The sequence below is a fragment of the Scyliorhinus torazame genome, chromosome 19 (assembly GCF_047496885.1).
Source record: "Scyliorhinus torazame isolate Kashiwa2021f chromosome 19, sScyTor2.1, whole genome shotgun sequence".
Taxonomy (NCBI): domain Eukaryota; kingdom Metazoa; phylum Chordata; class Chondrichthyes; order Carcharhiniformes; family Scyliorhinidae; genus Scyliorhinus; species Scyliorhinus torazame.
In genome coordinates this window covers 63,584,842-63,598,944 of record NC_092725.1, presented here as the reverse complement: position 1 = coordinate 63,598,944, position 14,103 = coordinate 63,584,842, and positions in this window count along the sequence as shown.

Sequence of the window (14,103 nt, the reverse complement as noted above, 5' to 3'; positions counted from 1 at the left end):
CTGGAGGGGGGAGAGGGAGTGGTTGCTGGAGGGAGTGAGTGCTGGGGGGGAGGGAGTGTGCTGGAGAGGGGGAATTAGTGCTGGAGGGGGGGAGGGAGTGAGTGCTGGAGGGGGAGGGAGTGTGTGCTGGAGGGGGGAAGGGAGTGAGTGCTGGAGGGGGGGAGGGAGTGAGTGCTGGAGGGGGAGAGGGAGTGAGTGGGGGAGGGGGAGCGACTGCTGGAGGGAGGGAGTGCTGGAGGGGGAGAGGGAGTGAGTGCTGGAGGGGGGAGAGGGAGTGAGTGCTGGAGGGGGGGGAGAGGGAGTGAGTGCTGGAGGGGGGGAGAGGGAGTGAGTGCTGGAAGGGGGGGAGAGGGAGTGAGTGCTGGAGGGGGGGGAGGGAGTGAGTGCTGGAGGGGGGAGAGGGAGTGAGTGCTGGAGGGGGGAGGGAGTGTGTGCTGGGGGGGAGGGAGGGAGTGCTGGAGGGGTGGAGGGAGGAAGTGCTGGAGGGGGAGGGAGTGAGTGCTGGAGGGGGAGAGGGAGTGAGTGCTGGAGTGTGAGGGAGTGAGTGCTGGAGGGGGGAGAGAGGGAGTGAGTGCTGGAGGGGGGAGAGGGAGGGAGTGAGTGCTGGAGGGGGAGAGGGAGTGAGTGCTGGAGGGGGAGAGGGAGTGAGTGCTGGAGGGGGAGAGGGAGTGAGTGCTGGAGGGGGGAGAGGGAGTGAGTGCTGGAGGGGGAGAGGGAGTGAGTGCTGGAGGGGGAGAGGGAGTGAGTGCTGGAGGGGGTGAGAAGGTGAGTGCTGGAGGGGGCGAGAGGGAGTGAGTGCTGGAGGGGGGAGAGGGAGTGAGTGCTGGAGGGGGGGAGAGGGAGTGAGTGCTGGAGGGGGGAGAGGGAGTGGGTGCTGTAGGGGGGAGAGGGAGTGAGTGCTGGAGGGGGTGAGAGGGAGCGAGTGCTGGAGGGGGTGAGAGGGAGTGAGTGCTGGAGGGGGTGAGAGGGAGTGAGTGCTGGAGGGGGTGAGAGGGAGTGTGCTGGAGGGGGGAGAGGGAGTGAGTGCTGGAGGGGGTGAGAGGGAGTGAGTGCTGGAGGGGGGAGAGGGAGTGAGTGCTGGAGGGGGAGAGGGAGTGAGTGCTGAAGCGGGAGAGGGAGTGAGTGCTGGAGGGGGAGAGGGAGTGAGTGCTGGAGGGGGGTGGAGTGAGTGCTGGAGGGGGGTGGAGTGAGTGCTGGAGGGGGGGAGTGAGTTCTGGAGGGGGAGGGAGTGAGTGCTGGAGGGGGGAGAGGGAGTGAGTGCTGGGGGGGGAGAGAGGGAGTGAGTGCTGGAGGGGGGAGAGGGAGTGAATGCTGGAGGGGGGAGAGGGAGTGAGTGCTGGAGGGGGGGAGAGGGAGTGAGTGCTGGAGGGGGGAGAGTGAGTGCTGGAGGGGGGGAGGGAGTGAGTGCTGGAGGGGGGGAGGGAGTGAGTGCTGGAGGGGGGAGAGGGAGTGAGTGCTGGAGGGGGGGAGAGGGAGTGAGTGCTGGAAGGCGGGAGAGAGTGAGTGAGTGCTGGAGTGTGGGGAGAGGGAGTGAGTGCTGGAGGGGGAAGAGGGAGTGAGTGCTGGAGGGGGAGAAGAGGGAGTGAGTGCTGGAGGGGGGAGAGGGAGTGGTTGCTGGAGGGAGTGAGTGCTGGGGGGGAGGGAGTTTGCTGGGGGGGAGGGAGTTTGCTGGAGGGGGGGAATTAGTGCTGGAGGGGGGGAGGGAGTGAGTGCTGGAGGGGGGAGGGAGTGAGTTCTGGAGGGGGGGAGGGAGTGAGTGCTGGAGGGGGAGGGAGTGAGTGCTGGAGGGAGTGAGTGCTGGAGGGGGGGAGAGAGAGTGAGTGCTGGGGGGGAGAGAGGGAGTGAGTGCTAGGGGGGAGAGGGAGTGAGTGCTGGGGGGGAGAGGGAGTGAGTGCTGGAGGGGGGGGGGGAGAGGGAGTGAGTGCTGGAGGGGGGAGAGGGAGTGAGTGCTGGAGGGGGGAGAGGGAGTGAGTGCTGGAGGGGGGGGGAAGAGGGAGTAAGTGCTAGAGGGGGGGAAGAGGGAGTGAGTGCTGGGGGGGGAGAGAGGGAGTGAGTGCTGGGGGGGGAGAGAGGGAGTGAGTGCTGGAGGGGGGGAGAGGGAGTGAGTGCTGGAGGGGGGGAGAGGGAGTGAGTGCTGGAGGGGGGAGAGGGAGTGCTGGAGTGGGGAGGGAGTGAGTGCTGGAGTGGGGAGGGAGTGAGTGCTGGAGGGGGGAGGGAGTGAGTGCTGGAGGGGGGTAGGGAGTGAGTGCTGGAGGGGGGGAGGGAGTGAGTGCTGGAGGGGGGAGGGAGTGAGTGCTGGAGGGGGGAGGGAGTGAGTGCTGGAGGGAGTGAGTGCTGGAGGGGGGGAGGGAGTGAGTGCTGGAGGGGGGGAGGGAGTGAGTGCTGGAGGGGGGAGGGAGTGAGTGCTGGAGGGGGGAGGGAGTGAGTGCTGGAGGGGGGAGGGAGTGAGTGCTGGAGGGGGTAGGGAGTGAGTGCTGGAGGGAGTGAGTGCTGGAGGGGGGGAGAGGGAGTGAGTGCTGGAGGGGGGGAGAGGGAGTGAGTGCTGGAGGGCGGGAGAGAGTGAGTGAGTGCTGGAGGGTGGGGGGAGGGAGTGAGTGCTGGAGGGGGGAAGAGGGAGTGAGTGCTGGAGGGGGGAAGAGGGAGTGAGTGCTGGAGGGGGGAGAAGAGGGAGTGAGTGCTGGAGGGGGGAGAGGGAGTGGTTGCTGGAGGGAGTGAGTGCTGGGGGGGAGGGAGTGCGCTGGAGGGGGGGGGAATTAGTGCTGGAGGGGGGGAGGGAGTGAGTGCTGGAGGGGGGAGGGAGTGAGTGCTGGAGGGGGGGGAAGAGGGAGTGAGTGCTGGAGGGGGAGAAGAGGGAGTGAGTGCTGGAGGGGGGAGAGGGAGTGGTTGCTGGAGGGAGTGAGTGCTGGGGGGGAGGGAGTGTGCTGGAGAGGGGGAATTAGTGCTGGAGGGGGGGGGAGGGAGTGAGTGCTGGAGGGGGGAGGGAGTGTGTGCTGAAGGGGGGAAGGGAGTGAGTGCTGGAGGGGGGGAGGGAGTGAGTGCTGGAGGGGGAGAGGGAGTGAGTGGGGGAGGGGGAGCGACTGCTGGAGGGAGGGAGTGCTGGAGGGGGAGAGGGAGTGAGTGCTGGAGGGGGGAGAGGGAGTGAGTGCTGGAGGGGGGGGAGAGGGAGTGAGTGCTGGAGGGGGGAGAGGGAGTGAGTGCTGGAAGGGGGGGAGAGGGAGTGAGTGCTGGAGGGGGGGAGGGAGTGAGTGCTGGAGGGGGGAGAGGGAGTGAGTGCTGGAGGGGGGAGGGAGTGTGTGCTGGGGGGGAGGGAGGGAGTGCTGGAGGGGTGGAGGGAGGGAGTGCTGGAGGGGGAGGGAGTGAGTGCTGGAGGGGGAGAGGGAGTGAGTGCTGGAGTGTGAGGGAGTGAGTGCTGGAGGGGGGAGAGAGGGAGTGAGTGCTGGAGGGGGGAGAGGGAGGGAGTGAGTGCTGGAGGGGGAGAGGGAGTGAGTGCTGGAGGGGGAGAGGGAGTGAGTGCTGGAGGGGGAGAGGGAGTGAGTGCTGGAGGGGGGAGAGGGAGTGAGTGCTGGAGGGGGAGAGGGAGTGAGTGCTGGAGGGGGAGAGGGAGTGAGTGCTGGAGGGGGTGAGAAGGTGAGTGCTGGAGGGGGCGAGAGGGAGTGAGTGCTGGAGGGGGGAGAGGGAGTGAGTGCTGGAGGGGGGGAGAGGGAGTGAGTGCTGGAGGGGGAGAGGGAGTGGGTGCTGTAGGGGGGAGAGGGAGTGAGTGCTGGAGGGGGTGAGAGGGAGCGAGTGCTGGAGGGGGTGAGAGGGAGTGAGTGCTGGAGGGGGTGAGAGGGAGTGAGTGCTGGAGGGGGTGAGAGGGAGTGTGCTGGAGGGGGGAGAGGGAGTGAGTGCTTGAGGGGGTGAGAGGGAGTGAGTGCTGGAGGGGGAGAGGGAGTGAGTGCTGGAGGGGGAGAGGGAGTGAGTGCTGAAGCGGGAGAGGGAGTGAGTGCTGGAGGGGGAGAGGGAGTGAGTGCTGGAGGGGGGTGGAGTGAGTGCTGGAGGGGGGTGGAGTGAGTGCTGGAGGGGGGGAGTGAGTTCTGGAGGGGGAGGGAGTGAGTGCTGGAGGGGGGAGAGGGAGTGAGTGCTGGAGGGGGTGAGAGGGAGTGAGTGCTGGAGGGGGGAGGGAGTGAGTGCTGGAGGTGGGGACAGACGGAGTGAGTGCTGGAGGGGGGAAAGGGAGTGAGTGCTGGGGGGGGAGAGGGAGTGAGAGCTGGAGGGGGGGAGAGGGAGTGAGTGCTTGAGGGGGAGAGGGAGTGAGTGCTGGAGGGGGGGAGAGGGAGTGAGTGCTGGAGGGGGTGAGAGGGAGTGAGTGCTGGAGGGGGTGAGAGGGAGTGAATGCTGGAGGGGGAGAGGGAGTGAGTGCTGGAGGGGGTGAGAGGGAGTGAGTGCTGGAGAGGGTGAGTGCTGGAGGGAGGGAGAGTGAGTGAGTGCTGGAGGGGGGGAGAGGGAGTGAGTGCTGGAGGGAGTGAGTGCTGGAGGGGGGAGAGGGAGTGAGTGCTGGAGGGGGTGAGAGGGAGCAAGTGCTGGAGGGTGTGAGAGGGAGTGAGTGCTGGAGGAGGTGAGAGGGAGTGAGTGCTGGAGGGGGAGGGAGAGAGTGCTGGAGGGGGGAGGGAGAGAGTGCTGGAGGGGGGAGAGGGAGAGTGTGCTGGAGGGGGGGAGAGCGAGTACTGGAGGGGGGAGAGGGAGAGAGTGCTGGTGGGGGGAGAGGGAGAGAGAGCTGGAGGGGGAGAGGGAGAGGGTGCTGGAGGAGGGAGAGAGTGATAGGAGGGGAGAGTGTGATAGAGGGGGGAGATATAGAAAGGGGGAGTATGATAGAGAGGGGAGAGTTAGAGGTAGTGTGATGGTGAGGGAGAGTGATAGAGGGGAGAGAGTGATAGAGGGGAGAGAGTGATAGAGGGGAGAGAATGATAGAGGGGAGAGTGATAAAGGGGAGAGTGTGATAGAGGGGAGAGTGTGATAGAGGGGAGAGTGTGATAGAGGGGAGAGTGTGATAGAGGGGAGAGTGTGATAGAGGGGAGAGTGTGATAGAGGGAAGAGTGTGATAGAGGGGAGAGTGATAAAGGGGAGAGAGTGATAGAGGGGGAGAGAGGGAGAGTGGAGAGGAGGTGATAGAGGAGAGAGTGCAAGAGGGGGGAGAGGGTTATTTATGTATTTTGAAGGGAGAGAGTGATGGGGGAGAGAATGATAGAGGGAAAGGGAGTGTGATAGAGGGGAGAGAGAGGAGGGTGAGAAATAGAGGGAGCGAAGAGACAGTGAGGAGAGGAGAAGGGAGACCTGGAGAGAGAGAGTGTTAGACGGGGGAAGGGGGAGAGCGTGATAGAGGTAGAGAGTGATTGATGTATTTTGAGGGGGGAGAGAATGATAGAGGGAAAGGGTGTGATAGAGGGGAGAGAGAGGGGGGGTGAGAAATAGAGGGAGAGATGAGACAGTAAGGAGTGGGGAAGGAAGACCTCGAGAGGGAGTGTGATAGAGGGAGAGAGAGGGGAGGGAGTGAGAGGTATAGAGCGAGGGGTTGAGAAATAGAAGGAGAGATATAATCGAAGGAGGGAGTCCTAGAGAGGGTGTGGGATAGAGGGGGCAGAGAGAGGAGAGAGGGTTTGAGAAATAGAGGGTGAGAGGGTTTCAGAAATAGAGGGAGAGATGTGATAGAGGGAGACAGTGAACAGAAGGGAGACCTGGAGAGAGAGAGAGTATGATAGAGGGGTTTCGAGACAGGGCTGGGGAGGGATTGAGAAGTACAGGGAGAGAGAGGTAGGGAGGAGATTATCATAGAATTTACAGTGCAGAAGGAGGCCATTCCGCCCATCGAGTCTGCACCGGCTCTTGGAAAGAGCACCCTACCCAAGATCAACACCTCCACCCTATCCCCATAACCCAGTAACCCCACCCAACACTACGGGCAGTTTTGGACACTAAGGGCAATTTATCATGGCCAATCCACCTAACCTGCACATCTTTGGACTGTGGGAGGAAACCGGAGCACCCGGAGGAATCCCACGCATACACGGGGAGGATGTGCAGACTCCGCACAGACAGTGACCCAAGCCGGAATCGAACCTGGGACCCTGGAGCTGTGAAGCAATTGTGCTACCACAAGGCTACCGTGCTGCCCTAGGGGACACTTGATAGGGGACACCTGAGAGTCAGAAATAGGGGAGGAGCTGGAGAGAGAGCAGGGAGAAGGTGAGGTAGGTTGAAAAATAGGGAGGGGTAGAGAAATGGAGTGAGTGGATAGAGGGGAGATGGTGAAAGAGGAGGAACAAGGGGCAATAGAGAGAGCATAGGGGAGAGGAGAAATCGAGAGGGGAGATAGAGGGAAGAGACAGATGAGAGATAGAAGGGAGGAGAGATAGAGGTGGAGAGAGGAGAGTTGGAGGGGGAGAGAGGAGAAATAGAGGGAGAGAGGAGATAGTGGGGGAGAGCAGAGAGATACAGGGGGAGAGAGGAGAGATAGAGGGGGAGAGAGGAGAGATAGAGTGAGGGGTTGAGAAATAGAGGGTGAGAGGGTTTCAGAAATAGAGGGAGAGATGTGATAGAGGGAGACAGTGAACAGAAGGGAGACCTGGAGAGGTAAAGTGTGTGATAGAGGGGTTTCGAGACAGTGCTAGGGAGGGATTGAGAAGTACAGGGAGAGAGAGGTAGGGAGGAGATAGGGGACACCTGAGAGTCAGAAATAGAGGAGATGGAGAGAGAGCAGGGAGAAGGTGAGGTAGGTTGAAAAAAAGGGAGGAGTAGAGAAATAGAGATGGTGAAATAGGAACAGGAGGGAAAGGGGCAATAGAGAGAGCATAGGGGAGAGGAGAGATAGAGGGGGAGAGAAAAGAGATAGAGGTGGAGAGAGGAGAGATAGAGAGGGAGAGACAGAAGAGATAGAGGTGGAAAGAGGAGTGATAGAGGGGAAGAGAGAGGAGAGATAGAGGTGAAGAGAGAGGAGCGATAGAGGGGGAACAGAGGAGAGATAGAGGGGGAGAGAGAGGAGAGAGGAGAGATAGAGGGGGAGAGTGAGGAGTGATAGAGGGGAGAGAGGAGAGATAGAGGGGGAGAAAGGAGAGATAGAGGGGGAGAGAGGAGAGATAGAGGGAGTGGGTGGGGTTAGACTAGGAGAAAGGAGGAATGGGAGGGAAAGGCGAGATAGGAAAGGAGAGAGAGGGGGATTGGCACGGATAGAGGGGAGAAGGGTGAAAGGAGAGGAAAAGGAGAGCCAGGGAGAGAACAAAGAAAAGTACAGCACAGGAACAGGCCCTTCGGCCCTCCAAGCCTGAGGGGGGCCTCTCTCTTCCCCTCTATCTCTCCTCTCTCCACCTCTATCTCTCCTCCCCTCTATCTCTCCTCTCTCTTCCCCTCTATCTCTCCTCTCTCTTCCCTATATCACTCCTCTCTCCACCTCTATCTCTTCTGTCTCTCCCTCGCTATCTCTCCTCATTCTTCCCCTCTATCTCTCCTCTCTCTCTTCCCCTCTATCTCTCCTCTCTCTTCCCCTCTATCTCTCCTCTCTCTTCCCCTCTATCTCTCCTCTCTCCACCTCTATCTCTTCTGTCTCTCCCTCTCCTCTCTTCCCCTCTATCTCTCCTCTCTCTCTTCCCTTCTATCTCTTCTGTCTCTCCCCTTTATCTCTTCTCTCTCCCCTGTCTAAACTAAAATCTTCCACACTTCCTGGGTCCATATCCCTCTATTCCCATCCTATTCAAGTATTTGTCAAGATGCCCCTTAAATGTCACTATCGTCCCTGCTTCCACCACCTCCTCCGGCAGCGCGTTCCAGGCACCCACTATCCTCTGTGTAAAAAACTTGCCTCATACATTTCCTCTAATCCTTGCCCTCGCACCTTAAACCTATGCCCCCTAGTAATTTGCCCCTCTACCCTGGGTAAAAGCATCTGACTATCCACTCTGTCTATGCCCCTCATAATTTTGTAGGCCTCTATCACAATCTCCGTTGTTCCAATGAGAACAAACCGAGTTTATTCTTCCACGCCTCCTAATGCCCTCGATACCAGGCAACATCCTGGTAAATCTCTTCTGCACCCTCTCTAAAGCTTCCACATCCTTCTGGTAGTGTGGTGAGCAGAATTGAACACTATACTCCAAGTATGGCCGAACTAAGGTTCTATACAGCTGCAACATGACTTGCCAATTCTTATACTCAATGCCCCGGCCAGTGAAGGCAAGCATGCCTATGCCTTCCTGACTACCTTCTCCGCCTTGTGTTGCCCCTTTCAGTGACCTGTACACCTGTCAATACTCTTGAGGGTTCTATCATTCACTGTATATTCCCTACCTGCATTAGACCTTCCAAAATGCATTACCTCACATTTGTCCGGATTAAACTCCCATCTGCCATCTCTCCGCCCAAGTCTCCAAACAATCTAAATCCTGCTGTATCCTCTGACAGTCCTCATTGCTATCCGCAATTCCACCAACCATTGTGCCGTCTGCAAACTTACTGATCAGACCAGTTACATTTTCCTCCAAATCATTTATATATACAACGAACAGCAAAGGTCCCAGCACTGATTCCTGCGGAACACCACTAGTCACGGCCCTCCAATCAGAAAAGCACCCTTCCATTGCTACTTTCTGCCTTCTATGACCTAGCCAATTCTGTATCCATCTTGCCAGCTCACCCCTGATCCCGTGTGACTTCACCTTTTGTACCAGTCTGCCATGAGGGACCTTGCCAAAGGCCTCACTGAAGTCTATCCAGACAACATCCACTGCCCTACCTGCATCAACCATCTTTGTGACCGCTTCGAAAAACTCTTATCAAGTTAGTGAGACACAACCTCCCCTTCACAAAACTGTGCTGCCTCTTGCTAATACATCCATTTGCTTCCAAATGGGAGTAGATCCTGTCTTGAAGAATTCTCTCCAGTAATTTCCCTACCACTGACGTAAAGCTCACCTGCCTGTAGTTCCCTGGATTATCCTTGCTATCCTTCTCAAACAAAGGAACAACATTGGCTATTCTCCAGTCCTCCGGGACATCACCTGAAGATAGTGAGGATCCAAAGATTTCTGTCAAGGCCTCAGCAATTTCCTCTCTAGCCTCCTTCAGTATTCTGGGGTAGATGCCGAACACCTCGTCTTTTTGGATCTCAATGTGACCCAGGCTATCTACACACCCTTCTACAGACTCAACATCCACCAATTCCTTCTCTTTGGTGAATACTGATGCAAAGTATTCATTTAGTACCTCGCCCATTTCCCCTGGCTACCCTCTTGCTTTTTATGTACGTGTAAAAAGCCTTGGGATTTTCCTTAACCCTATTTGCCAATGACTTTTCGTGACCCATTTTAGTCCTCCTGACTCCTTGGAGGGAAGGGGAGGAGAGGAAAAGCAAGGTGGGTGGTTGGGGAGGAAGGATATGGAGAGCAGGGAGAGAAGAAAGGGGAGGGGGGGGAAACGGGGAGGTGGGAGGGTGGGGAGAGAAATGGGGGAGGCAAGAGAGAGAAAGTAGACCGAAAAGACGGAGGGAGGGAAAAAGGGATGCAGGATATACATTGAGGGAAGAGAGAGGGAAAAAGGGAGGGTGGAAATACATCGAGGGAGGAAATAAGGGGAGGGGAAATGGGGAGGAAGGAGGGAGATGTGGTTAATGATGGTTGTCCGGTTGTCAAACATTTGGGCCGGAGATTTCCGGCCATTGCGATTCTCTTTTCGCCCCGGCAGCGCGCCCCCGTCCAAGGGTTTCCCAGCGGCGTGGGGTGGCTTCAATGGGAAATCACATTGACAAGCAGCGGGAACAGAGAATCCTGCCTCCAGCGAACGCCGCATCACCAAGAAACACGTGGCTGGGGGACCGGAGAATCCGGTTGCAGAAAAATCTACTGTCGAAATGGAACTGTTGGACGTCCGGGACGACCAGGGCTTAAAGTTGATGCATAAGTTGCAATCTACAATAGAGCTCTGGATGGAAGTGCCGGAAACAAAATATCCTCAACTCAAGAAAATAAGTGTGTGACTCATTTCAATTTTCAGCACAGCACACTGCTGTGAACCGCTGGTCTCTTGTAATGAAGTTTGTAAAGCCAAAACATTGTGCAGTCCTTACAAATCAACACCTGACAGAGCTTCTTCATACAGTCTTGCCAACATATCAGTCAGATTTTCAAACACTTACAACCAGGATGGAGACCTACAAGTCCTCTACTAGCAGTAATTAACCTGTGTAAAGTTTGTTCATGTCTTGCTGCTCTCAAACATCTGAAGATTATCCTATGCGGCCTTTGGGTTCAGCGAGTTTGGCCACCCCTGCAATATGACCACACGTATATTAGAGTGTAATATATAACTCTCATCACTTTTTTTTCTCCTTTGAGTTTGGACTGCTCTTTGAAATTGCAGATGTTATATATCCTCTCAATAAATGCACACAATTCCTTTTCAAATTATGATCATAAACGCTATGACAGTACCGCATATCTTATACCAAAAATTATACTTCTCTTCAAGGGGTATGTTATGAATTTCATGTTTATTAATGATCAAGTCATCAAGGGGGACTGCAACGTTAGGTCAAACAACATTTGTAAACAGTGTGGCTAAACTGGAATGATCGCAATGAAGTGTTATGTAAAATAATACAAATATAAGCATTAAAATTTAAGGGCATAACTGAGTAAAAATGCTAAAAGAAATGTAAATGGCTGGAGCCTCACATCAGTGACTTTGACATTGCTCTCTGCCCTCCGATTCTGGATGTAATTGAAAGAAAATCATGGAAAATACCAGTCAGAATAAAGTTCCCCTCAATTATTCTTGGCTGCAAAAATTAACACATTCATTGCAGGTACATGAGGAAATTATTTCAACAGGGCAACTGAAAAAGGGTCATATGGGGGTGGTTTTCAGCCCATGATTGCCTTCAGATAGAACAGCAACGTGGGTGGAAAATCTGGAGGAAATCGGGAAACGCAATTCTGGAGAATTTTCCGCACCCCTCGTTAGCGACGTCACGAGGTTCATGCCCTCAAAGGTGGGAACCTAATTTAAATGCATTATAATAAATTTTAACATTATTAATGAGCTCACCCGCCACATGATTCTTTCTTCACTAAATATTCATACCTCTCGGACGTGACGTTGGCGAGGTTTGTAACAGCCTTTTAAAACGGGACCCTGTCGAGGGTTTCCCTCCAGGGGTGTAAAGATAAATAGAGCGCCTGGGGGGAGAGGGACATGCCTGCACTGCCCCCTGGCTCTGCCAACCTAAACTTTGGGGACAGTGCTCCACAATGATTTGCGGTGGAAGGGGTGTTGTGTTATTCACCCTGGGGCAATACGGACTGCAACAGGATACAGGTGAACTGTAAAGCATATACCAAACATCGGCGTTGGTTCAATACGATTTATTGAACTTTTGTAACAATGCACACAGCTGGCTGTGGGTTGACACTCTACTACTCTAAGTGTACTAACTCTAACTTACTAGACCAGGCTAGCTCTGATCCACGTGTAGAAGGTGCTGACTGATATATACACCCTGACTGTCACTACAGTTGTCACCAGTGGAAAGAGGCGGAGTGCTGATGCCTCGTGTGGTTTATAGTTGGAAGCCCCCCTCTGGTGTTCTATCTGGTGATTGGTTGTGTTCTGTCCTGTATGTTGATTGGCTAACCTGGGTGTCTGTCACTGCCTGTTTTTACCTCATGATGTGCATGGGTGCATATTATGACATCCCCCTTTTAAAAAAATGATTTGTTGATTGCTTAGAGCATATATGACATATTTACAGATATAACTATTTACGGCAAATGGCGAGTGAAGGCATATGTACATGTAAGGTGTCTAGCATACAGATACAGAACAATATGTACAAAGGAAATATTTATAAGTCCAATCTCTGGGGCTGGCGTCGGAACCTTGTCGACTGCCTGAGAGGTGGAGGTGGGGACGACGGCGCCTTGACAGGCGGGATTGCAGCCAGATTGGTGGCCTCATGGAGCAAGGTGTCCGGAAAAGGCATAACGACAGCTGGGAACGTGAGATCCAGTGGTGAGCAGGCAAGTTTGCGTAGTGCCCTTCTGTTGCGCCTGACAATGAATCCATCAGCCATGCGAACCACGAACAACCTGGGAGCAGCCTGTCGAACAACAACAGCTGGAGCTGACCAGCCTCCACCAGGCAACTTGATGCGAACAGCATCTTCGGAGAGAGCACAGGCACATCAGTAGCATGAGCATCGTATGTCAGCTTTTGCCGGTTTCTGAGTTGCTGCACCTTTTGCAGCACTGGGAGGTGATCCAGGTCAGGTGGATGAATGGCCGGAACAGTCGTCCGCAGGTCACGATTCATAAGGCGTTGTGCCGGAGACATATCGGTGGACAGAGGGGTTGCCCTGTACGCCAGGAGCGCAAGGTTAGTCAGAAGCTGAGTCTGCAGCCTTGCAGAGCAGTTACTTCACGATATGGACCCCTTTTTCGACCTTCCCATTAGATTGCGGGCTCGAGGTGATGTGCTTGAACTGGTATAGCTTTGCGAAGTTGGACCACTCTTGGCTGTAGAAGCAGGGACCGTTGTCGCTCATGACCATGAGCGGAATACCATGCTTGGAAAATGTCTCCTTGCAGGCCTTGATGACAGTCCTTGATGTGAGGTCGGACAGTTTCACCACTTCGGGGTAACTCGAGAAGTAGTCAATTATAAGCCTGTAGTCACGTCCATTGGCGTGATAAAGGTCAATTCCCACCTTAGACCACGGAGAGGTCACGATCTCGTGTTACTCGAGTGTTTCTTTGGGCTGAGCAGGCTGGAAACGCTGGCAGGTCGCACAATTGAGGACCATGTTGGATATGTCCTCTTTGATGCCAGGCCAATAGACAGCCTGCGCCTACATTTCTCGATACCGAGGTGTCCCTCGTGGATCTGTTTGAGCACTAAGCTCTAGAGGCTGCGAGGAATAACGATACAATCCAGCTTGAGGAGGATCCCCTCGAAAACTGTTAGGTCATCCTTGACATTAAAGAACTGGGGGCATTGCCCTTTCTGCCAACCATTCGCAAGGTGATGTGTGACCCGCTGCAGAGGAGGGTCCTTGGAAGTCTCTTCCCGAATGTTGACGACTCATTCGTCTGAGGCCGGGAGGTTGCTGGCACACAGGATGGGAAGTTGTGTGTGGAGTCTGAAGAGATAGGCGAGATACTAAATGAATATTTTTCGTCAGTATTCACTCAGGAAAAAGATAATGTTGTGGAGGAGAATGCTGAGACCCAGGCTAATAGAATAGATGGCATTGACGTACGTAGGGAAGAGGTGTTGGCAATTCTGGACAGGCTGAAAATAGATAAGTCCCCGGGTCCTGATGGGATTTATCCTAGGATTCTCTGGGAGGCCAGGGAAGAGATTGCTGGACCTTTGGCTTTGATTTTTATGTCATCATTGGCTACAGGAATAGTGCCAGAGGACTGGAGGATAGCAAATGTGGTCCCTTTGTGGATGAGCAGAGGGATCTAGGTGTCCATGTACATAGATCCCTGAAAGTTGCCACCCAGGTTGATAGGGTTGCGAAGAAGGCCTATGGAGTGTTGGCCTTTATTGGTAGAGGGATTGAGTTCCGGAGTCAGGAGGTCATGTTGCAGCTGTACAGAACTCTGGTACGGCCGCATTTGGAGTATTGCATACAGTTCTGGTCACTGCATTATAGGAAGGACTTGAAGGCTTTGGAGCGGGTGCAGAGGAGATTTACCAGGATGTTGCCTGGTATGGAGGGAAAATCTTATGAGGAAAGGCTGATGGACTTGAGGTTGTTTTCGTTGGAGAGAAGAAGGTTAAGAGGAGACTTAATAGAGGCATACAAAATGATCAGGGGGTTAGATAGGGTGGACAGTGAGACCCTTCTCCTGCGGATGGAAATGGCTGGCACGAGGGGACATAGCTTTAAACTGAGGGGTAATAGATATAGGACAGAGGTCAGAGGTAGGTTCTTTACGCAAAGAGTGGTGAGGCCGTGGAATGCCCTACCTGCTACAGTAGTGAACTCGCCAACATTGAGGGCATTTAAAAGTTTATTGGATAAACATATGGATGACAATGGCATAGTGTAGGTTAGATGGCTTTTGTTTCGGTGCA